This window comes from Rattus norvegicus, chromosome X, assembly GCF_036323735.1.
Source record: "Rattus norvegicus strain BN/NHsdMcwi chromosome X, GRCr8, whole genome shotgun sequence".
In the NCBI taxonomy this organism is placed as follows: Eukaryota; Metazoa; Chordata; class Mammalia; order Rodentia; family Muridae; genus Rattus; species Rattus norvegicus.
The window spans coordinates 59,415,749-59,438,937 of NC_086039.1; the positions used below are offsets into that span (position 1 = coordinate 59,415,749).

Here is a 23,189-nt window from a genome sequence, read left to right on the forward strand (position 1 = left end):
GGTCTTTTCCAATCTGTCAGATGACATATTTTTCCTATTGACAGTGTCCTTTGCCTTACAGAAGCATTGAACTATTATGAGGTCCCCTTTGTCAATTCTTGATTTTAGAGCATAAGCCAATGATGTTCTGTTCAGGAAATTTTTGCCTATTCTCATGTGTTCAAAGTTCTTCCCCCCTCTCTCTTCTATTAGTTTCAGTGTATCTGGTTTTATATAGAGGTCATTGATTCAATCGGATGTCAACTTTGTACAAGAAGAAAAGAATGACTCAATTTGCATTCTTCTACATGCTGGATTTCCTTATATAAAAATATCCCGGCATTCGTGGGATGAAGCCTACTTTATCATGTTGAACAATAGTTTTATTGAGTTCTTGGATTAGTTTGTGAAAATTTTATGAGCATTTTTGCATTTATATACATAAGGGAAATTGTTCTGAAGTTATTTTTCTTTGGAGGGTCTTTGTGTGGTTTCTTTGTAAGCATACTTATAGTTTTAAAGAATGGATTTGTAGTGTTCCTTTTGTTTTGTTTTTGTTTTTTTTTTTTTGTTTTGTTTTTGGTTTTTTTTTTTTTTTTTGGAATTGTTTGAATGTATTGGTATTAGGTCTTCTTTGAAAGTTCCTTAGAATTCTGCAATAAATCCATCTGGTCGTGGGCCTTAGAAAAGGTTTGGGAGACCTTTAATGACTGCTTCTATTTCTTTACGGATTATGTGAATATTTAGTTTATCTGATTTTGATTTAACTTTGATACCTGGTATCTGTATAAGTAAGCTTTTGTAGTAAGATCTGATAATTTTTGATGTTCTGTCTTCCTTTTCATTTCTGATTTTGTTAATTTGGATACTGTCTCTTTGCCCTCTGTTTAGTCTGGCTAAGGGTTTTTCTATCTTGTTGATTTTCTCAAAGACCTAGCTTCTGGTTTGTTGATATTTTTGTACAGTTCTTTTTGGTTCTACTTGGTTGATTTCAGCTCTGAGTTTGATTATTTCCTATTTTCTACTACTATTGGGTGTACTTGCTTCTTTTTTTTTTTTTTCTATAGCTTTTAGGTGTGATGGCAAAGTGTTAGTATATGTTCCCTCCTGATTCTTTTTTGCAGGCACTTGTAACTATGAGGTTTCCTCTTGGCAGTGCTGTCTTTGTTTCCCAGAATTTCAGGTATCCTGTGCCTTCCTTTTTATTAAATTCTAAGAATTCTTTTGTTTCTTTTTATATTTCTTCCTTGACCAAGTTATCATTGAGCACAGAGTGTTCAGCTACCATGTGTATGTGGGCTTTCTGTTGTTTTTGTTGTGACTGAAGACCAGTTTTGTCCATGGTGATCTGATGGGGTGTATTGGGATTATGTCAGTCTTCTTTTATCTGATTTCTTGAGTCTTGTTGCCGATTACATGATCAATTTTGGAGAAGGTACCATGAGGTACTGAGAAGGATTTTCTTTTGTTTTAAGATGAAATATTCTATAGATCTGTTAAATCATTTTGGTTCATAACTTCTGTTAGTTTCTCTATGTCTTTGTTTAGTTTCTGTTTCCATGAACTGTCCATTGATGACAATGGGTTGTTGAAGTCTCCCACTATTATTGTGTGTGATACAATGTAAGATATGAGATTTAGTAAAGTTTCTTTTATCATTGTGGTTGCCATTGCATTTGGAGCATAGATATTCAGATTGATTTGTCTTTATATGTTGCTTACCCCTTTTCTATTACTGCTTTTAATATTCCTTCTTTGTTTTGTGCATTTGTTGTTTTTACTATTATATCAGGGTAGGAAGGTCTTTTCTGGTCCAGTCCATTTGAAGTTCTGTAGCCTTTTATGTTCTTGGGCATCTCCTTCTTTAGGTTAGTGAAGTTTTCCTGTATAATTTTGTTGCAGATATTTACTGGCCCTTTAAGTTGGGAATCTTTGCTTTCTTCTCTACCTATCATCCTTAGATTTATTTTTGCTTTTTGCACTTTCTTTGATGGTTGTGTCAATCTTTTCTGTGTTATCTTCTGCCCCGTTGATTCTATCTTCTATCTCTTGAATTCTGTTGGTAATGCTTGGGTCTATGACTTCTGATCTCTTTCCTAGGTTTTCTATCTCCCAGGTTGTCTCTCTTTGTGTTTTCTTTACTGTTTCCATTTCCATTTTTAGATCCTGGATGGTTTTGTTCATTTCCTTAACCTTTTTGGTTGTGTTTTCCTGTAATTCTTTAAGGAATTTTTGTGCTCCTACTTTAATTGCTTCTACTTGTTTAGCTATGTTCTCCTGTATTTCTTTAAGGGAGTTATTTATGCCCTTTTTAAGTTCTATGTCATCATCATGAGATGGGATTTTAAACTGAAATCTTTCCTTTCCATTGTGTTGAGGTATTCAGGGCTTGCTATAGTGGGAGAACTGTGCCTTATGCTCCTGTTGAGTCCCTCTTATGAGAGTTATTGCAGTGAAAGTGGGGTCTCCCTTGTGGGATTAGGAGCGAGAGCACCCCTGAGAGACCAGTTTTCTCTGAACAGGTCATGGGTACAGAGGTCTGTAGGACAGCCCCAACTTCACAGTGTAGATGAATAAAGGAAACTCTATTTTCTATTCTTGATTTGTAGCTGCTCTATATTTACAAAAACATTTATTTATTTGATTGTTTGTTTTCAAAATATATGAGTGTTTTGTCTATATGTGTGTTTGTGAACCACATGTGTGCCTAGTATTCTGGATGGTTAAAAGAGGGTATAAGATCCCCTGATAATAGAGTTACACTTTGTTGTGATTTGTCATATGAGTTTCCTGAGCTTAACCTAGATAAGAAAAGCCAGTGTTCTCACCCTCTGAGCCATTGCTCTAGGTCCTGCTTATATATTTTATGACATGATTCTTTACTAGATGACACAAATACTATCCTCTACAAATACATTCTTGTTTTCATGGTGGAAGAACATGCAATAAACATTTCATTCAAAATTAAATGTGCTTTTAAATGGTTACCTAGTAGATATCAATATGTATATCAAATATATTAGAAATATTCTTCATATATTAAACTAAAGCACAAAAATTGGTTAATTTTATTTCCATAAAAAAGTGACAATTTTTACCAGTTAATATTGTAATTACAATCATTAACATTTTAACATGAATTTCTAATTTATTTCCTTAAAACATGAAATTGAGCATATATCATATATACTATAATATTCAAATGTATGCATTCAGTTATCAAATTTCATTTGGTAATATTAATATTTCATCTTAAAATATATTATCTCAAGTTTTCATTATAATTGTTTAAAAGCAAAGTAGTTTTATCCACTTTCCTCTCTCTATGATTCCCTTTATTTGTTTGGGCCTATGGAGACATATTCTCACTACGTAGCACAGACTGTCTTTGAACTCATAATTCTCTTTCCTCAGCCTTCTGAATTCTGCGATTATAGGCTACATTAACATGCACAACTACATATTTATATTCATGGTTGTTTATTTGGTTGACCTGCTCATATAGAACAAAGGAATGTCACTTCTGGAATTTATAGTATGGTATCCATGATTCCTGAAAATATCTGGAAGCCTGTGTTGCAAAAAAGTGTTTGACAAGAATCTCCTTTGTTCAGTCAGGTAAAAGCTAAACCAGTAAAAGAAGAAGTTGTTTGAAATATCTTACTATAAATATCTCTTCTTTGAGGCTTGAGTTTTAGGTAGAAAAGAAATGTTTTGCATGAGTGGCTCAAACTAATTGCATCTGATTTTAATTTTTCTATGAAATGTTCTCAGTATCTTTTACATTGCTGTTTAAATGTTTAATGGGTATATAAAATCATCTATTACAGTAATTAAATAGCACATTGTTTATCCAGATTTGATTTTTTAGTTTTAAACACCATGAGATTCTTTTATACTAAGGTGATAGTAATAGTAATAGTAGTAAGATTTAGTAATAGTAGTAAGATTTAGTTTAATCAAGATGTCTGTCAGTAAATCAAAGTAGATTCATTTGGAGATTTCAATTAGAACAAATTCAGCACTATGTTTTGCAAATGTGAAATAGTAAAAGCATGCATTGGAGACAGAAAAAAGTAGTAAAACAAAAACGCCTTTACCGTATAATTCTATTAAATAAATATGACATACACGAACAATATATATGAATCGATTATAAACAAATACAATGTTCTTAATGTCCAATGTAATTATAACTTTAAAAACCACAAATGATAGGGAATAGGGAGGACAATGGTTCTGATATTCTATCAGTACATTAGCTATGTAACTAAAATAATTTAAAGATGACTTAAACTTGATCTATTAGATATGAATTGAATATATTTGCAATTCATATATGCATGTATATATAGGATCTTAAGTATAACAAAATAAGTCATTAGCTTAACCAAATCAGTATATCTAAACAAAAATTCATGATCTTCAAACATTGTATTATCAGAAGCAAAAATAGTATACCTCAAGCTGAAATTTCATTTATTTAAATGGTATTTATCAATTGAATGAATATATAAAAATCACCAAAATGCTAATTGATTTAAGCATATTATTATCCCTTATTTCACAGAAATTTGGTCAGTAGTTCTAAAAAGTAACAAAATTACTTTTAAAATAAATCCATTATCAAATAAGCATTTTGTAGGAATACAATGAAAAGGTATAATTAAAGACCCCTGTGGGACCAGATTTAAGCTATGGGTCTAATACATGCTGTGTAAGCAGTCAATCATGACCTACACAGAAATACATATAGTAGTAAAAACACACTCACTGGCACACACAGAAATTCCCTAAAAATTGAACCCAAGGAAGATTGTGATTGGCTGAGGGTAACTGGTTTCCCTCATTATACACAGCTTTATGAAGTTCTTCTATTCCCCATTGGCATTTCTCTGTTCAAGAGAGAACATGATTTCTTGAACAGAGATGCCACTGAGGCTCTTCTGCAGGTGAGTAAATAAGTAAACAAATGTTCAGTGTTAAAGCTGGAGATTACCAGAATTGAAGTTAGGATTCAAGTGAAGATAAGCCTTGTGCAACAAGCAGCAAGTGGACTTTCCAGAGGGACAGTAAATCTGGCTTGAATAGTTTGATGTCTTTCCCATAAAGCAAGTCCAATACCTGGGTCTCCAGAGTGCACTGTCACTTGCAGAAGGTCACAGGCCTGAATACATGTGGAGTGGTCTCAATGAGCACCAGGAGGTATCCTCTCTCAGAAGCCTCAGCAGCACCGGCAACAGTGTCCACATTCACTGGCCCAAGTGAGAATTCTGTGACATCCCAAACTAATTCTGTCATCAGCTTCTGCTCCTCTAGCCACTTTGAAGCAAATATGACTGTTTTCCAGTCTGCTTTCTCCCAAGTTACTGCTCAGCTTTGGCTATACTATGAAAAGCCAGGACAGGAACACCAAGTATAAGACATAGTGCCATGCTGAAATAGATGGAGAGCTTGAAGCTCAAGAGCTCCCACCACAGCAAGCACAAGGGACTTTCCAATCTGCGGTTGTCCATCAGTGCTTCCATTCTGAAGGGGGATATGGGTGAGAAGCTGAAGCAGTTGAACTGCTTTGAAACATCAACCCTCAATGTCAACCACATCACTGTGCCCATGGTACAAAAATGGGGTGTGTCTAACTTCATATAGACCTACAGTAGCAATAGCCCATCAGAGACCAGCAGTTCTGTCAACATATACCCAGTCAGAAGGACATGGAGCTTCAGCACCTGTAAGAAGTGGGTGGGCATATATCTAGAGAGCTTCAACCTTTACTCTCAGTCCACCTTTAATAATGTGATAGAGCAGAACTGTAAAAAGAAAAAGAAAAAACAAGAAAAAAAGTGAGAGCTAGCAAAAGGACATAGTGTTCATATTGTAAATGATCACAAGCCTGGCTGACACCTTCCCTAAGTCTCTCTCCAATGCCAATTTCTGCCCCTTGGGAGACAAAGGCAGAACTATGAACTGGAGAGCTACAAGTTTACATAGCCCTGGACATCTCAGCCTGTGGAGAGAAAACAACAATGACAGTCCAGAGGAACTGAAGTGATGCAATTCCTCCAGCTGTGTGAGTAACCACCTAAGGATCTTTGATAACATACCAGGCTCCATCTTCTACTCCAGCTTGGGAGACCTAACCAACCTGGAGAATAAGAACATCCCCCTTGAGCTGAAGAGCAATAACTACCATGTGAAGCAGATGCAGAAGATAGTCAACCAAAAAGTTTCAAAAGAGAGAGATGAACTCAGACCTGAACTTTGTGTTTCCTTGCCCATCATCTCCAAAACAGATGCACCTGGATGTGGACCATGACTTATGGACACTCAGCGACCTGAATAGCCTAAGCAATTCCCTCAATGAGCTTGAAGAGCCCATTGATATTCAATAAAGGAGGAACTCTTGGGTAAAAGCTTCTCTGTCCAGTTGCAGTAGGCACAGGGTGAGGTGACACAGCTTTCAGAGCCCTAAAAGCTGAGACTGAACTCTATCTCTGCAGATTAACTGTCAGTATGTGGCCCAGATGAACCTACTGCAAAAGACTTATTCCTGAAATTGATGGCCCTGCTGGAAAAATAAACACCTTCCAACAAGCATGGTTTTAGCGAGATTGTGCTCAAATTCTTAAAAAGGATCAAGGTTCCAGACTACATGAACAGAGCAATGTCACAGTGGTTGTGAAAGAAAACCAGATGATGCTCCACCAACCTAACTTCACACTTAGCATCTTCTCTCTTCCACCTCAACACCCTGAAGCAAGATAATTCTCTTAGAGTAATACAATGAAAGGAGAGTTTGGACAAACAGTCCAGAAAGATCTGAATGAAAACCTAGCCACCACTGTCCCACATGGTTGCTGAATGCAAGAAGCTCTTCAAGGATCCTGAGGAAATGAGCCAATATCACAATTCTTACACTAAAAAAGAGGTGAAGCCTCTTACACTGATCAACCTGCTGACTTCAGACACTTCTTTCAGAATATATCTGTGTGGATGGCCTGCTTTAGGAGGTAAAAGAGAAGTTCAAAGGCTGGGTCAGCTACCTTATCTCTGAACAGAGTAAGCTGTCCTATAAAACGATAAATGAAAGACCTCTATTTAGGCTTTGAAAATCAAACACTGATGTCCCTGCTGCACCAAAGAAGATCTTAAAGCTCCTTCTAAAAGAGTACCACATCTGGGATATGGACCTGCTGAACTCAAAGGTGATTGGAATCCTAAACGGCCAGACTAAAATCTACACGTATGTCCAAAACAGCAGGGTGCTCTACCTTTCTAGGGACTGTCATATTGAGGACCTGGAGGACTAATTTACTCAGGGGATCCTGTGCTCTCTTAACCACCTCTGTGGATCATGACTGGGCACCTCTGGTTAAGAGGAGGGAATAACATGCTCTTGTCCAGATATTTGATTAAACCCTGTGGGTTAGGAAACTACAAGCTCCACTATGTTCATCGCAGCCTTATTTATAATAGCCAGAAGCTGGAAAGAACCCAGATGAGCTTCAACAGAGGAATGGATACAGAAAATGTGGTACATCTACACAATGGAATATTACTGAGCTATCAAAAACAACGGCTTTATGAAATTCGTAGGCAAATGGTTGGAACTGGAAAATATCATCCTGAGTGAGCTAACCCAATCACAGAAAGACATACATGGTATGCATTCATTGATAAGTGGCTATTACCCCAAATGCTTGAATTACTAGATGCCTAGAACAAATGAAACTCAAGACGGATGATCAAAATGTGAATGCTTCACTCCTTCTCTAAAAGGGGAACAAGAATACCCTTGGCAGGGAAGAGAGAGGCAAAGATTAAAACAGAGACTGAAGGAACACCCATTCAGAGCCTGCCCCACATGTGGCCCATACATATACAGCCACCCAATTAGACAAGATGGATGAAGCAAAGAAGTGCAGACTGACAGGAGCCGGATGTAGATCGCTCCTGAGAGACACAGCCAGAATACAGCAAACACAGAGGCGAATGCCAGCAGCAAACCACTGAACTGAGAATAGGACCCCCGTTGAAGGAATCAGAGAAAGAACTGGAAGAGCTTGAAGGGGCTCGAGACCCCATATGTACAACAATGCCAAGCAACCAGAGCTTCCAGGGACTAAGCCACTACCTAAAGACTATACATGGACTGACCCTGGACTCTGACCTCATAGGTAGCAATGAATATCCTAGTAAGAGCACCAGTGGAAGGGGAAGCCCTGGGTCCTGCTAAGACTGAACCCCCAGTGAACTAGATTGTTGGGGGGAGGGCGGCAATAGGGGGAGGGTTGGGAGGGGAACACCCATAAGGAAGGGGAGGGGGGAGGGGGATGTTTGCCCGGAAACCAAAGAATTATTATTAAGTATTAAATAAATTTAAAAAAGAAAAAAAAAGGAAACTACAAGCTCACCTACATGTGCAGAGCTGATTTAAGGAGCCAGATGCCAGAGAGGAGACTCAATTGCCCCCGCTCTGTGAGTAGTCACAAAATCTTTTGGACATTTGTGTACAGCTGAAATGGTAAATATCTAGGACTCTTTTCAGTAATCAGGACACTGAAAGCAAGTTTACCAATTTTAAGTGATTACAGAGGTGAGGCTCTTGAGGAGGTAGACCTGTATCTACTACCTGGGTGATTGTTGCTAGAGCTTGCCAGTCTTGGAAGAGTTCATCTGGGTATGATTGACTGTAAAGATGTTGACACATTCTTAAAGCTGCTTCCTGTTTGTCTTTGGTTCATGTTGTATACCTTGACTGGAATATATAAGATTTGAAGGGGGTACATGTATTATTCAGATTGCTTCTAAGAAGCAAGACTCTTTCAGCACTTAATGGAAGATAACAAAGAAACGTCATTCTTTTGTGACATCAGCGTATGTGTATCTATGTCTTTTGCAATGTGATAAGGGCCTGATATATCCACTAGAAAATATTAGTTGGTACTTGTGGACAGGTTTTCTTACTGAAATGTGCAAAGAACAGTTTGTACGGGAGAGAAAAGGGGTTATCTCCAGCTGGTCCCATGGTGGGAGTTTTTTAGAGGTTGGCTGTAGGCTTGGGATTAATGGTACCTCCAGCTGGGAACATAGAGAGGCCTTCCACAGGAGACTACTCTGCAGCTCTGTAAGAGAAGTACTTTTCTACAGCTCCTGACAGTGGCAGGTCTTCTCAGGGTGAGCCTGAGATTAAAAACTTTTTTCAGGGAGGAGTGTCTGGGAAGAAAGACTAATTGACTAAGCTTCTAGGCCTTTATGTATCTCATTATAATGAAGATCTGTCTATTATTAATCAGGAGACATTGGCTCTTTCTGATTGGGTGGTAAGAACCACCTCCAAGGTTTATAAGATTGGGTGGGGAAGGTGGAGTAAGGGGAGAGGCAGGTAGATGCTCCTTTGTTTTTAAATGGAGCCCTGCACTTGGGTGGGGGAGGGAGAGGCAGGAAGAAGCAGATGGTTTGTTTAGTGTCTCCTCTGAAGCATTGGGGGTGGGGGTCATGTGTCAGCCCCAACACAGGGCATGGCCACTAGGGTATATGGAACATGGGACGTTTGACCACGCTTGCCTCACACCACCTCCAGGCTGTGAGGGTGTGGGAAACCACAGAATACCACTCAGGGAGTGGTGAAGCAAGGTCTGGGGAATTTTTATGTGGTGGTGAACTGGTTTTTAAAGAAAAGAGGAGAAACACCTTGTCCAATGGGAATGTTCCATTGGCCTATCTGCTTTGGGGGACTCTACTGAGATTCAAAATGCTAAGCCTTCCTGCAGATTTAAAAACTGCCAGCTGCCCTGTGTTTTTTAAGTGGCTGCTGCGTTACTAGTATTTCTCTTTGTTTTAAGAGGAGGTTATATACAGAATCTTTGTCAATGCCCATTGCGGGTTGTCAGGACTTAGACAAGGGCTAGAGGGACCTTCTGCCAACACCAAAGAGTAGCTCTGGCCAGGAGGCTTCAGTTGCCCTTCAGCTTGTCCAAATCCACGCAATGATACTGATTAAAAGCACAACAGGATAGGATAGGTTGCTGATCTCCAGAGTTGGGGAAGGAGGGCTCACCTTCCCACAGTATTTGTCCATGTAGGCAGGTTGTGGGTTCGAGCACCAGGTTGTGGGTGCCAGTTCTAGGGCTCTGGCACCAGGGTGCTCTTCACGGAGATCTCTGGCCCAGTTAGGTGTGTGGGTTCAGGTGCGTGGAGCAAGGAGGGGGGAAAGCTTCTGCTGCCCATTCTGGTCCTTCTCAGGTGAGCGGTAGAGAACTCAGGCAGGGAGAAGGGACTGCTTCCATCGCCTCTGCTGCTGGTCCTGTTCCACCTCTGTTTCTGCTACTGCCTGCCACTTCGGTCGCTTGGGCTAGGTGGGGCCAGCAGGAGACTGACTAGCCACTTGTGAGAGGTGCAGGGGAGCTTCTGACTGTGATGATTTCAGGAGAGCAGATCTCTTCCCCAAACTGCGGTGTTACAACTCTTATCACAGAAGCTGTCAGAGGACAGAGTTATTCTTGCACATCTTTAATTCTGAACACGATCCTTAAATATAGGTTTTTTGGGTGGGTCACCAGCTACAAATACAAGTACCAACTACAACTGATCTGTCTTAAGCCTACGTGACTTGTGGTCACATCCTCACCTGTGGAGGAGGGGTTTGGGGCATTGTCCTCTGTGACTGATCTGTTTTGAGCCTATGTAACCTGTGGACACATCCTTACCTGTGGAAGAGAGGCTTGTGGTATTGCTCTACATGGCTGGTGTGTCTTAAACCTCTCTACAGGAGTTTGTGGGGGGCTGGAGCAAGTGAGGCCCTGATCTGGGAGGCTGGGAATGCACCTGCTGTCCTTATTAGGGTCTCTGGAGATTCGATAAGAATCAAGGTACCTTTGACTGCCCATCACCCAACATTGGCTAATTCTTGTATTTTACCCAGGAAGAGTATATGGGGTTGAAACAAATTGTTTAGAAGTTAAGGAGGACCGAGGGCATGGAGGAGTTTGAGACAAAATGGAATTACTTTTGTCCTTTCAAGATCAAGGTTTTTTCCCCATGTTTAACTTTTCTGTTGAAGGGATTACTTAAGTATGGCTAGAGAAGACTTCAGAGAACTGGACATTCCAAGAACTCGGCTTAAAATTTGGTAATGTCTCTGAAAGACCCCCGAAGTGGAGAGACCCTCACTCAAGTCTCAGGATGACATGACCCCACAAGAACTCATGTAAGACCATCCTTGCTGTAAACAGACAAGGTTTATTGATAGGAACCGGTGCACTGGGGTCGAGACTCATATCCCACGCAAGGGCAGAGGAGTTCGACGACAAGTAGCTGGGAGAAGAGGTATTTAAAGAAAGAAACCACAACCTAAGGGGGTAGGGATGGTGTCATTGGAAAATGTCGAGAATACCAGTGAAAAATCACAAGGAGAAACCCCCTGTTTCTCAGGACTGTTTAACTTTATGGTCTGCCAGTTCCTGGGAGAAGCTTCCTGTTCCTCAAGATTGTTCTTTAAGATTTTAATCTAACTTTATGGTCAGCTTGTTCCTGGGAGAGAGTTGCCAAACAGGCTGGTGTAATCATCAGTTCTATGGTCAGTCAAGGTCCTGGAACAGTCACTGAACTGGTTAACCTACATTTTTGGCTCTACTCTATTTGCTAGGGGGTCTGAATTTTTCCTGGTCCTTCATCTCCACAATTTTTCCACATGACTCCTTGTTAAGATGGTGAGTTCTTCAAGAGCAGGCTCATTTCTTGCACATCTTTATAAACCTCCACTGCAGCTTTCACTGTTTCAGTCTTTTAGAACCTAATAAATTTATCATTTCCTAAATAAAAAAAAAAAAAACACCAGGGAATTCCTTTCTGCTAGCCATCTATTCTGGTCATGGGGCTTAAGCATGGTTTGTTTCTCCAATGAGTCTCTTTCTAAGATAAATAAGTTTTCATTTATCAGCAGTTGTCAATTATAGATAGCTTCTGGGATAGTATTAGGGACTTGTATCCATTTCTACTCTCAGCCATAGGACCCCATCAGACACATATATGTTTATGACCTGTTCATGTTGCAACAGTTTCTATGAATTCATATGTGCATCAGTTCTGCTGTGCTTAGTAGGCTTAAGTTCTTTAGTGTTCTCATTCTCTCTGGCTCTTAAAATCTTTCTGTCTCCTTTTCCACAAGGATATCCGAGCATTCAGGGGAGGAATATGATGGAGAATCATTTAGAATGGACTGTCCAAAGGTCTCTCACTCTCTGTACATTGTCTGACTGTGGGTCCCTGTATTTCTTCCCATCTAAAAAAGGAGTAAGCTTCTCTAATTATGGATGAGCAAAACACTAATCTAGGAGTTTACCAAAATATTATCAGGAGTCATTTTATTGCTCTGTTCCTTTTGCAGAACAGTAGTATTTAGTTTTCCCACAGATATCTGCCCTATGTAATCTTAGTTTCTTACCCACCTGAATAGTGTAAGGGACGGGTTTTATTTCATAGAGTATGCCTTAAATAAAATCAGCTATTGGTTTATTTACTCCCTCCAGTTTCATGCCACTATTGCACTCACATATCTTACATGAACGTGACCATTGTAGACTGAAGGATTTATAGCTATGTTGGTGTTTAACATTTTTTCCCTTGTATACTGCTCAGAGTCCCTTCTGGAAACATGAAAAGTAGTCAGTGGGGGTCAAGGCTCTGTGTAGGCACCAGCTCAACTTTTCTTCATTGAATGGGCTGTATACGTGTTATCTTCTGCAATAGGGCCTTACTGTCAATATATAAAGAGTCACCAATAACTTTGACAACCACTTGAGTTGTCTGATGATTCCCTTGGGCCTCCTTCTTTAGCCAACAACTCTATTATATGCAATCCATTCACTGCACTGGAAGTTTCATTTAGTGACCAGAGATGTCCAGGAGAGAACATACCGCCCCCATTATTTGGTGATAACATTTATGGCACCGTCATAAATGTATATATTATAGGGAGCTTCTACCATATGAGGTGAGATTTCCATGCATACTCTCAAATGGACCTAGTGTTATCTGTTCCTCCACATATTTCCTCAATCCTTCACCTCTTGGTCTCTCTCCTTGTTTAATTCATCTACTACATCCATCCATAATTACCTATTCTATTTTCCTTCCTAAAGTTACACAATCATCCCCTAAATCACTTACTGTGAACCTTTTCTCTGAGGTTACATGGATTATAGCCTGCTCATCAAGACTTAGAAACCAATATCCACGTATAAAGAAATGCACATCATAATTAACTTATGAGTTTGGGTTACCTCACTCAGGATGATTTTGTCTAGCTTCATCCATTGATAGGCATCAAGATTGTTTGCAAATTCTGTCTATTATGAATCAAACTATGGTGAACAAAGTTACAGAGTTAACCACATGTCTCTGTGATAGTACGAAGTATATACTGGTATACTGTGGTATAGCTGGATGACTATAGCTGCATCCTGAGGTAGATAATTCCCATCTTCCTGAGGAATGTCTACACTGATTTTCATAGTGGTTGTAGAAGTTTTCACTCACAACAGCAATTGATGAGTGTTTCCTTTACATACTCATCAGCGTGAACTTCTATTTGTTTTATTGATCTTTACCATTCTGATAAAGTAAGATGATCTCTCAAACTAGTTTTGATTTGCATTTCTGTGATAACTAAGGATGTTCAACATTTCAATAAGTGCTTCTCAGCCATTTTCTCTTTTGAGAATATTCTATTTAGACTATACCATTTTTAAATGGGTAAATAATTTCCTTGAAGTCCATTTTTTTATTTCTTTATATATTTTATATATTAGTTCTCTATCTTAAGTATAGTTAGTAAAAATCCTTTCTCTTACTAATGCTTGTTCCAAATGTTGTTCTTTGCAATGCAGATAATTTTTAGGTTCATAAAGTGCCATTTATTAATAATTGATCTTATTTCCTGCATTATGCATTCAGAAAGTCTTCTGTGTCAAAGAGTTCAAGGCTATACTCTACTTTCTCTTCTATTGGATGTAGTTTATCTAGTTTTATGCTGATGTGCTTGGTCTATTTGGAATTAAGTGGTTTGCAGGACAATAAATTAAAAACTATTTGCATTTCACTGCATGCAGGCATCCAGTTAGACCATCACTATTTATTGAAAATTCTGACATTTCCATTGCGAATTTCCTTATCAAAAATCAGGTGTCTATAGGTGTGTTGATTAATGTTTGCATCTTCAGTTAAGTTCCATTCATCAACATGTCTCTTTTGTGTGCAAACACCATGATGGTTTTTATTACTATAAATCTGTACGACACATTGAATTTTATAATAGTGATACATCTTACAGTACTTTTATTGTTACAGTTTGTTTTAGCTAAACTAAATATTTTGGATTTCTATGTGAAGTTGAACATTACCCTTGAAAGTTCTGTAAAAATTTGTATCAGAATTTTGATGAGGATTACATTGACTTGGTTCGTTGCTTTTGTTAGGATGGCAATTTTTACTATATTAAATCCCATGAGCATGGGAGACATTCCCATGTTCTGATACCTTTTTCAGGTTTTCTTTAATGTCTTAATATTTTTATTATACAGGTCATTCACATGCTTGGTTTTATATGTGTTATATATTTTACAAGATGTTTTGAAAGATATATTCACTTACTAATTTATCAGTCTACCATTTTTATATAGGAAGAGTAGTGATTTTTACATATTAATTTTGTATCCTACTATTTTGCTGAAAAGTTTTTCCAGCTGTATGATTTTCCTTGTGGAATTTTTAGGTTTTAAGGTCAGTTATATAGACAATCATATCATCTGTAAATAAATTGATCTCTTCTTTTCCTATTGTATTTTCTGAAACTATTTCAACTGTCTTATTGCTCTAGCTAAGAATCAAAGCATTATATTAAATATATACAGAGAGTGGACAAATTTTTCTTCTTCCTGATATTAATGGAAATATATTTAACTTTCTTTCCATTTATGTTGAGGTTGGCTGTGTGCTTGCTACACAATACATTTATTATTTTGAGGTATATCCCTTGTATCCAAGTCTCTAGAGAACTTTATACCACTTCAGGGTATTGGATTTTATAAAAGGCTTTTTTTGCATCTAATGAGATGATCATATGATTTTTTTTGCCTTTCACTCTGTTTATATGGTAAACTAAAAATATGAATTTACATATATTGGACCATCCCAGCATCTATGAGATGAAGCCTGTTTTTCCATGGTGCTTAGACTTTTTGATGTGTTCTTGGATTAACTTTGCAGGAATTTGATTGCATATTTTATCATCCATGATCATAAGAGAAATTAATCTGTTATTTTCTATCTTTGTTGGGTCTTTATGTGGTTTAGGTATCAAAATAACTGTGCCCTCTTAAAAAGAACTAGGTAAAATTTCTTCTCTTTCTATTCTGTTAAATAATTTGAGAAATAGTCATGAAGTTCTCAATTGAATGTCTAATAGAATTCTGTACAAAAATATCTGGTCCTGAGCTTTGTTTTTAATTGGGAGATTTTAATTATTGTTTCAATTTCATCAGGAATTATACATCTGTTTAAATTGATTATCTGCTCTTGATTTAAATTTAGTAAGAGTTAATTATCCAGTTCTTTTAGTTTTTCAATTTGGTGGTTACAAGTTTTTAAAGTATGTCTTTATAAATATTTGGATTTCCTTTGAATTTGTTCCTTCTTTTTTTTTAATGCCTTAACGTTTGCACCTGTATTAGGTTTTACTGTTATACTCTTTTGTTTTTATCTTTATTAAATTGAGTATATCTTATTTACATTTCAATTGTTATTCCCCTTCCCCATATACAGGCCACCTACCCCTAACCCCTCCCCCTCCCCTTCTATATAAGCTTCCCCTCCCCATCCTCCCCCAATTACCACCCTCCCCCCAACAATCATGTTCACTGGGAGTTCAGTCTTGGCAGGACCAAAGTCTTCCCCTTCCACTGGTGCTCTTACTAGGCTATTCATTGCTACCTATGTGGTCAGAGTCCAGGGTCAGTCCATGTATAGTCTTTAGGTAGTGGCTTAGTCCCTGGAAGCTCTGGTTGGTTGACATTGTTGTTCATATGGGGTCTCGACCCCTTCAAACTCTTCCGGTCCTTTCTCTGATTCCTTCAACGGGGGTCCCGTTCTCAGTTCAGTGGATTGCTGCTGGCATTCGCCTATGTATTTGCTGTATTCTGGCTGTGTCTCTCAGGAGAGATCTACATCCGGTTCATGTTGGCTTGCACTTCGTTGTTTCATCCATCTTATCAAGTTTGGTGGCTGTATATGTATGGGCCACATGTGGGGCAGGCTCTGAATGGGTGATCCTTCTGTCTCTCTTTTAAACTTTGCTCCCTATTCTCTGCCAAGGGTATTCTTGTTCCCCTTTTAAAGAAGGAGAGAAGCATTCACATTTTGGTCATTCTTCTAGAGTTTCATGTGTTGTGTGCATCTAGGGTAATTTGAATATTTGGGCTTATCAAATATCCACTTATCAATGAGTGCATACCATGTGTGTTTTTCTGTGATTGAGTTACCTCACTCAGGATGATATTTTCCAGTTCCATGCATTTGCCTATGAATTTCATAAAGTCATTGTTTTTGATAGCTGAGTAATATTCCATTCTTTAATTGTACCACATTTTCTGTATCCATTCTTCTGTTGAAGGGCATCTGGGTTCTTTGCAGCTTCTGGCTATTATGAATAAGGCTGCTATGAACATAGTAGAGCTCGTGTCTTTGTTATATGTTGGGGCATCTTTGGGGTATATGCCCAAGAGAGGTAAAGCTGGGTCCTCAGATAGTTCAATGTTCAATTTTCTGAGGAACCTCCAGACTGATTTCCAAAATGGTTGTACCAGTCTGCATTCCCACCAACAATGGAGGAGTGTTCCTCTTTCTCCACATCCTCACGAGCATTTGCTGTCACCTGAGTTTTTGATCTTAGCCATTCTCACTGGTGTTAGGTGAAATCTCAGGGTTGTTTTGATTTGGATTTCCCTTATAACTAAAGATGTTGAACATTTCTTTAGGTGTTTCTCAGCCATTCTTCATTCCTCAGCTGTGAATTCTTTGTTTAGCTCTGAACCCCATTTTTAATAGGGTTATTTGATGACCTGTGGCCTAACTTCTTGAGTTCTTTGTATATTTTGGATATAAGCCCTCTATCTGTTGTACGATTGATAAAAATCTTTTCCCAATCTGTTGGTTGTCGTTTTATACTAATAACAGTGTCCTTTGCCTTACAGAAGGTTTGCAGTTTTATGAGACCCAATTTGTCAATTCTTGATCTTAGAGCATAAGCCATTGGTGTTTTGTTCAGGAAATTTTCTCCAGGGCCCATGTGTTCACGATGCTGCCCCACTTTTTCTCCTATTCGTTTGAGTGTATCTTGTTTGATGTGGAGGTCCTTTGTCCACTTTGATTTAAGCTTTGTACAGGGTGATAAGAATGGATCGATCTGCATTCTTCTACATGCTGACCTCCAGTTGAACCAGCACCATTTGCTGAAAATGTTATCTTTTTTCCATTTGATGGTTTTGGCTCCTTTGTGAAAAATCAAGTGACCATAGGTGTGTGGGTTCATTTCTGGGTCTTCAATTCTATTCCACTGGTCTATCTGCCTGTCTCTGTACCAATACCATGCAGTTGTTATCACTATTGCCCTGTAATACTGCTTGAGTTCAGGGATGGTGATTCCCCAGAAGTCCTTTTATTATTGAGGATAGTTTTAGCTATCCTGTGTTTTTTGTTATTCCAGATGAATTTGCAAATTGTTCTGTCTAACTCTCTGAAGAATTGGATTGGTATTTTGATGGGGATTGCATTGAATCTGTCGATAGCTTTTTGTAAAATGGCAATTTTTACTATGTTAATCCTGCCAATCCATGAGCATGGGAGATCTTTCCATCTTCTGAGGTCTTCTTCAATTTCTTTCTTCAGAGGCTTAACGTTCTTATGATACACATATTTACTTGCTTGGTTAAAGTCACACCGGAGGTATTTTATATTATTTGGGACTATTATGAAGGGTCATTTCCCTAATTTCTTTCTCGGCTTGTTTCTCTTTTGTGTAGAGGAAGGCTACTGATTTATTTGATTTAATTTTATACCCAGTCACTCTTCTGAAGGTGTTTATCAGGTTTAGTAGTTCTCTTGTGGAACTTTTGGGATCATTTAAATATACTACCATATCATCTGCAAATAGTGATATTTTGACTTCTTCTTTTCCAAACTGTACCCACATGATCTCCTTTTGTTATATGATTGCTCTGGCTAGAATTTCAAGAATTATATTGGATAAGTAGGGAGAGAGTTGGGCAGCCTTGTCTAGTCCCTGAATTAATTGTATTGCTTCAAGTTTCTCTCTATTGGTTTGATGTTGGCTACTACATTTCAGTTTATTGCTTTTACTATGTTTAGGTATGGGCCTTAAATTCCTGAACTTTCCAGGACTTTTATCATGAAGGGTTGTTGAATTTTGTCAAATGCTTTCTCAGCATCTAATGAAATGATCATGTGGTTTTTATCTTTCATTTTGTTTATATAATGGATTATGTTGATGGTTTTCCGTATATTAAACCATCCCTGCATGCCTAGGATGAAGCCTACTTGATCATGGTGGTGATTATTTTGATGTGCTCTTGGATTCAGTTTGCCAGAATTTTATTGAGTATTATTACATCGATATTCATAAGGCAATTGGTCTGAAGTTCTCTTTCTTTGTTGGGTTTTTGTGTGGCTTAAGGATAAGAGTAATTGTGGCTTCATAGAAGGAATTAGGTAGCACTCCATCTGTTTCAATTTTGTGGAATAGTATGGATAGTATTTGTATGGAGTCTTCTATGAAGTTCTGCTACAATTGTGCACTAACATGTCTCGACCTGGGCTCTTTTTAGTTGGGAGAACTTTAATGATTGCTTCTGTTTGGTTAGGAGTAATAGGGTTGTTTAAATGGTTTATCTGTTCCTGATTTAACTTTGGTACCTGGTATGTGTCTAGGGAATTTTCCATTTCCTGAAGATTTTCAAGTTTTGTTGAATATAGGCTTTTGTAGTAGGATCAGATGATTTTTTGAATTTCCTCTGATTCTGTAGTTATGTCTCCCTTTTCATTTCTGATTTGGTTAATTTGGACAGACTCTCTGCATCCTCTGGTTAGTCTGGCTAAGGGTTTATCTATCTTGTTGACTTTCTCAAAGAACCAACTTTTGGTTCTGTTGATTCTTTGGTCCTTTTTGTTTCTACTTGGTTGAGTTCAGCTCTGAGTTTGATTATTTCCTGTCTTCTCCTCCTCCTGGGTGTATTTGCTTCTTTTTGTTTTAGAGATTTTAGGTGTGCTGTAAAGCTGCTAATATATGTCCTTGCCTGTTTGTTTCTGCAGGCACTCAGAGCTATGTGTTTTCTTCTTAGCACACCTTTCATTGTGTCCCATAAGTTTGGGTATGTTTTACCTTCATTTTCATTAAATTCTAAGAAGTCTTTAATTTCTTTCTTTATTTCTTCCTTGACCAGGTAATCATTAAGTAAGAGCAATGTTCAACTTCCATGTATATGTGGGCGTTCTTTCCTTATTGTTATTGAAGATCAGCTTTAGCCCATGGTGGTCTGATAGGATGCATGGGATTATTTCTATCTTTCTGTGTCTGTTGAGACCTGTTTTATGACCAATTATATGGTAAATTTTGGAGTAAGTACAATGAGGTGGTGAGAAGGAGTTATATTGTTTTAGGATAGAATGTTCTATAAATATCTGTTAAGTCCATTTGTTTCATGATTTCTCTTAGTCTGTCTATGTCTCTGTTTAATTTCTGTTTCCATGTTCTGTCCATTGATGAGAATTGGGTGTTGAAATCTCCTACTATCATTGTGTGAGGCGCAATGTGTGCTTTGAGCTTTAGTAAGGTTTCTTATATGTATGTAAATGCCCTTGTATTTGGAGCACAGATATTGAGAGTTCATCTTGGTGGATTTTTCCTTTGATGAATATGAAGTGTCCTTCCTTACCTTTTTTGATGACTTTTAGTTGAAAATTCATTTTATTCTCTATTAGAATGGCTACTCCAGCTTGCTTCTTCAGACCATTTGCTTGGAAGTTGTTTTCCAGCCTTTCACTCTGAGCTAGTATCTGTCTTTGTCTCTGAGGTGTGTTTCCTGCAAGCAGCAGAATGCAGGGTCCTCATTGCATATTCACTTTGTTAATCTATGTATTTTTATTGGAGAGTTGATAACATTGATGTTGAGAGATATTAGGGAATAGTGATTATTGCTTCCTCTTCTATTCATATTTGGATGTGAGATTATGTTTGTGTGCTTTTCTTCTCTTGGTTTTGTTACCAAGAGATTTAGTTTCTTGCTTTTTCTAAGGGGTAGCTTGCCTCCTTATGTTGGGCTTTACCATTTATTATTCTTTGTATTGCTGGACTTGTAGAAAGATTGTGTAAATTTGGTTTTGTCATGGAGTATCTTGGTTTCTCCATCTATGTTAATTGAGAGTTTTGCAGGATACAGGAACCTGGGCTGGCATTTGTGTTCTCTTAGGGTCTGTATGACATCTCTCCAGGATCTTCTGGCTTTCATAGTCTCTGGCCAGACGTCTGATGTGATTCTGATAGGTCTGCCTTTATAAGTTACTTGACCTTTTTCCCTTACTGCTTTTAATATTCTTTATTTTGTGCATTTGGTGTTTTGACTATTATGTGATGGGAGGATTTTCTTTTCTGGTCCAATCTAGTTGGAGTTCTGTAGGCTTCTTGTATGTTTATGGGCATCTCTTTCTTTAGGTTACAGAAGTTCTCTTCTATGATTTTTTTGAAGATATTTACTGGTCCTTTGAGCTGGGAGTCTTCACTCTCTTCTATACCTATTATCCTTAGGTTTGATCTTCTCATTGTGTCCTGGATTTCCTGTATGTTTTAGACCAGTAGCTTTTTCCACTTTACATTATCTTTGACAGTTGTTTTGATGATTTCTATGGAATCTTCTGCTCCTGAGTTTCTCTCTTCTATCTCTTGTATTCTGTTGGTGATGCTTGTATCTATGGCTCCTTGTCTCTTCCTTTGGTTTTCTATATCCAGGGTTGTTTCCCTGTGTCCTTTCTTTATTGCTCCTATTTCCATTTTTAATTCCTTCACCCGTTTGATTGTTTTTTCCTGGAATTCTTTCAGGGATTTTTGTGATTCCTCTCTATAGGCTTCTACTTGTTTATTTATGTTTTCCTGTGTTTCTCTAAGGAAGTTCTTCATGTCTTTCTTGAAGTCCTCCAGCATCATGATCAAATGTGATTTTAAATCTATATCTTGCTTTTCCGGTGTGTTTGGATATTCAGAGTTTGCTTTGGTGGGAGAATTGGACTCTGATGATGCCATGTACTCTTCTTTTCTGTTGCTTGGATTCCTGTACTTGCCTCTCGCCATCAGGTTGTCTCTGGTGTTACCTTGTTCTGCTATTTCTGACAGTGGCTAGACTGTCCTATAGGCCTGTGTGTCAGGAGTACTGTAGACCTCTTTTCCTGTTTTCTTTCAGCCAGTTATGGGAACAGAGTGTTCTGCTTTTGGGCTTGTAGTCTTTCCATTCTACTGGTCTTCAGCTGTTCCTGTGGGCCTGTGTCCTGAGTCCACCAGGCAGTTTGCTTGGAGCAGAAAACTTGGTCTTACCTGCGGTCCCTTGGCTCAAGTTGCTCGTGGGTGGCTGCTTTTGAGCTCTCCATGAGGGCGGCAACCAGGAGGGCCTGCCCCACCTTTTCCCAGGGCCTCCATGCAACAGGGTCCCAGATGGAGTTAGGTGTTTTCCTCTGGAGTGAGAAATGTGGGCAGAGTGTAGTCTCTTCTGGCTTCCCAGGCGTATCTGCCCCTCTGAAGGTTTAGTTCTCCCTCACACGGGATTTGGGTGCAGAGAACAGTTGACCAGTTCCCTTCAGGTCCAGGTGGTGTCTGGACTGCAGGGGATCTGCTGTTGGAGTGCCCCTATCTTCCCGTTCCCAGAGGCCATATACAGTTTCCTCTTGGGCCAGGGATGTGGGCATTGGTGGAAAGTATTGTTGGTCTCTCCCACTCTGCAGTCTCAGGAGTGCCCACCTGTCCAGGTGGTGAGCTCTCTCTTCCAAGGGGTTTGGGAGCAGTGAGCTTTGGGATGGGATCATCGAGGTTGTGGCTCCAGCTAAAAACCGGAAGTGTCCGGTCCCAGAGGAATTTTGCCCCTGTGTGTCCTGAGTCCACCAGGCAGTTTGCTTGGAGCAGAAAACTTGGTCTTACCTGTGGTCCCGCAGCTCAAGTTGCTACTGGGGGGGGCTGCTTTTGAGCTCTCAGTGAGGGCAGCAACCAGGAGGGCCTGTGCACCCTTTTCCTGGAGCCCCTGTGCACCAGGGTCCCAGATGGCGTTAGGTGTTTTCCTCTGGAGTCAGAAATGTGGGCACAGTGTAGTCTCTTCTGGCTTCCCAAGCATATCTGCACCTCTGAAGGTTTAGCTCTCCCTCCCACGGGATTTGCATGCAGAGAACTGTTGATCGGTTCCCTTCAGGTCTGCGCGGTATCTGGACTGCTCTATATTTGTTCTTATGTGCCCCTTTCCATTCCTAATTTTGTTAATTCGGATCTTTTCTATTTCTTTTTTAGTTAGTATAGCTAATAGTTAATTGATCTTATTGAATTAAGAAAAACAACTCTTTTTGTTTCACTGTTTTAGTTGTTTTTTTTTTTCTATTTTATTGATTTCATCCCTGAGTAATTCTTGCCATTTACACATTTCAGGTGTAATTTTTTTTGTCTTAGTTAGGGTTTTACTGCTGTGAACAGACACCATGTCCAAGGCAAGTCTTATAAAGGACAGAGTTTAATAGGGATGGCCTACAGGTTCAGAAGTTCAATCCATTATCATCAATGTGGGAGTAGGGCAGCATCTAGGCAAGCATAATGCAGGCAGAGCTGAGAGTTCTACATCGTCATCTGAAGGCTGCTAGTGAAAGATTGACTCCCAGGTAGCTATACTGAATGTCTTAAGCCCATGCCCATAGTGTCATGCCTACTCCAACAAGGCCATACCTCCTAATAGTGCCACTCCATGGCCAAGGCATATACAAACAATAAATTTTTTTCTTTTTTATTCTATAGCTTTCAGGTACTTTATTATATCACTAATATGGTATCTCTCCAATTATTTTTAATGTATGCATTTAGTGGTATGAACTTGCCTCTTAGAACCACTTTTATTGTG

At 38.8% G+C, this 23,189-nt stretch overlaps 1 pseudogene; it reads left to right on the forward strand.

The window, feature by feature from the left end:
• The first annotated feature begins 1,395 nt into the window (after positions 1–1,395).
• Positions 1,396–8,567, forward strand: Dlc1-ps1 (Dlc1 Rho GTPase activating protein, pseudogene 1; annotated as a pseudogene).
• Positions 8,568–23,189: the final 14,622 nt, after the last annotated feature.